Source organism: Gopherus flavomarginatus, chromosome 5, assembly GCF_025201925.1.
Source record: "Gopherus flavomarginatus isolate rGopFla2 chromosome 5, rGopFla2.mat.asm, whole genome shotgun sequence".
In the NCBI taxonomy this organism is placed as follows: Eukaryota; Metazoa; Chordata; order Testudines; family Testudinidae; genus Gopherus; species Gopherus flavomarginatus.
The window spans coordinates 127,342,562-127,345,200 of record NC_066621.1 but is presented as its reverse complement, the minus strand read 5'-3'; positions in this window follow the sequence as shown (position 1 = coordinate 127,345,200).

Below are 2,639 nucleotides of genomic sequence, written 5' to 3'. Positions count from 1 at the left end.
GGAGAGGTGAGTGAGGACTTGCTTTATTACCTAACAATTTGGGGGCTCGTCCGGGATTCCTTCTGGTGCGGTACCTCTGTCCAGTGGTCAGACCACTCATATATGAATTGGCAAGGCGCCACAGGAGATTTCTCCCAGCCAATTCAATATTGAGGGGTCGTGTACTGGACAGCAGGGTAAACGCCAGTTGGAGGGCTCCTGTCAGACACCATGGGTCAAGGGACTAGCGTGCATCTTGAGAGTCCGTTGGGGATTGTAAATAAGTTATGGAATGAAGGGAAACTCCCAGTACAGACAGGAATGTCTAGGAAGAAGTTGTACACACTATGTGTAAGGAATTGGACTGGGTATACCGCGGTATTGGCCGACCCGGAGATGAGGTGGCCTTCGTATGGCTCTTTCGAACAGGCTGCCTTAAGAGGAGTAAAGAGCCAGATCGAAAAAGACCATCCGGGACAGTTATGTTACTGGTTTTGTTGGGACACAGCAGCAGAGCTGTGGAAATCTTTAAAAATTATGGCAGTCAGGTACTCTCCCGAGAGTGAACCCCCTCCAGGTTATTTCGATGAAGGGTGTAGACCACGGCGTGTTTTGACTCGTCAGCTGGTCCCCTCTGCACCTGCCCCTATTCCTCCGCAGGGGGACTCTCTCCATGTAGCAGAGGGGAATCTGCAGAATCCCAGATTGGAATTTCTGCAGAAGGATGAGGAGGAAATGGAGGGGCAAACCTCGGGAGGAGTGGTTACTAGGCTAATGTCCAAGCAGGTACGGCAGGGTGCATGCCCCCCCCCTGAGGATAGCCCAGAGGATGTCCCCGTCAAATCTCTTGCGAGTAATAAAAGTATAGTTAGAGAGATGCCTTTACAGGTGCACGATCAACCTTATATGGGCAATGATGGACGGTTACAACATGCTAATATTGTGGAATATAAAGGATGGCTAGAATGGGACTTGAAAGAGTGGGGACAGTTGTCAGGGTCTTTTGGGGAAAATCCCCGAAAGATCATAGAACTTCTAGAAAGATTGTTTTTAAGTTATAATCCTACTTATACGGATGTGGATCAGTTGTTAAGTAGAGTTTTGACCGGAGAGGAACGTAGTAGATTGTGGATGGCAGAAAGGACATGGGGAGATAGCAATGCAGTTACTCGTACTTGGATGGATAGGCGGGATCTGGCCGCTGGCTGGAATCCCCTAGACTGGACTCAGCCAAGGCTGACTCAGCTGCGAACAGATCGAGAGCGATTGTTAGAAAGACTCAAGGAAATGGCTCGCCGCTCGCCTAATCAGGCTAAGTTCATGCAGATTCGGCAGGAATCTGATGAGCCGCCCAGAAAGTTCTGGTCGAGGCTATTGGAGGGGGCCCGAATGTTCACTCAGATGGATCCTGAGAGAGAAGCAGACCACCCTACTCTTATTTCATTTTTTGTGAATCAGTCGGTGCCCCCTGTAAGGGATTACTTCTTAAAGTTTCGCCCTGGTTGGGGAGGTGAGTCAGTCACTTCAGTGTTGGACGTAGCTGATTTTGCCTGGGAGAAAGAAAGGGAAAGTAGTAAAAAGAAAGAGAAAAAGGAAGAATATAAGCTGATGGCTTTAGCTTTTCACGGCGGTGTTCGAGGCAAAGGCCGTGGCCGTGGCAGGGGATTCCAGGGTGCTCGGGGAAGAGGGTCCTGGCGACCCCAGCCATCAGGAAATTGTTTTCAGTGCGGACAGCCCGGTCACTTTAAACGTGAATGCCCCTGGGGACGCCCAGAGGGTCTGGTTGCATCCGCAGATGCTTACACAAGTGAGGAATACACCCCTGCACCACCAGCTCAGCCCATTCCCCAGGCCTGGATCAACTACGGGAAACAGCAGCAGCCGCAGCAAACTCAGCCTCCTCAATGACGGTACCCCGGGGGCGAAGGCAAACAATGTGATGGTCTTATTTCCTTAATGTCTTTAGCCGGCTCCTTTCTCACTTTCTCCCCTCCCAGCAAAGAGCCTCGTTTAACCCTTTCAGTCCAGGGACTGCCTGTCTCTTTCCTCATTGATACTGGGGCTACTTTCTCTCTTTTAAATCATGCCCCCTCTCCCTGGCTATCCTCTGAGGTTAAAACTGCGACTGGGGTGGAGGGCAACCCACAGTCTCTGGAACTCACTTTGCCTTTGAATGTTGTTTATGCTGATAAATGTTTTCCTCACCGTTTTCTTTTTTCCCCAGCTTGTCCGATCCCTTTGATGGGCCGGGATTTACTCTGTAAGCTTGAGGCTACTTTAACCTGCACTCCTGAAGGGGTAGGATTATTGATGACAGTGTTAGGAGATTCGGCCCCTACTCAGGGTAATTGGGAAACACCCCCCTCTCTCTCCCCTGACCTCACTGACTTGCCTTCAACCCTCTGGGGAATTTCTGACACTGATGTTGGCCTGCTCCTTTCGGCAGAGCCCGTAAGGATTCAGGTGAAGCCTTCCTTAACCCCCCCGTCAGTCCCTCAATACCCCCTGTCGCTGGAAGCCCGGGAGGGCATCCGCCCCATTATCGAGGGATTCATTGCACAAAAGCTAGTCCGCCCTCAGCGCACTCCCTGTAACACCCCTATACTGCCTGTCAAAAAGCCTCCTAAAAAGGACGGAGACCCTGTTCGTTGGCGCTTTGT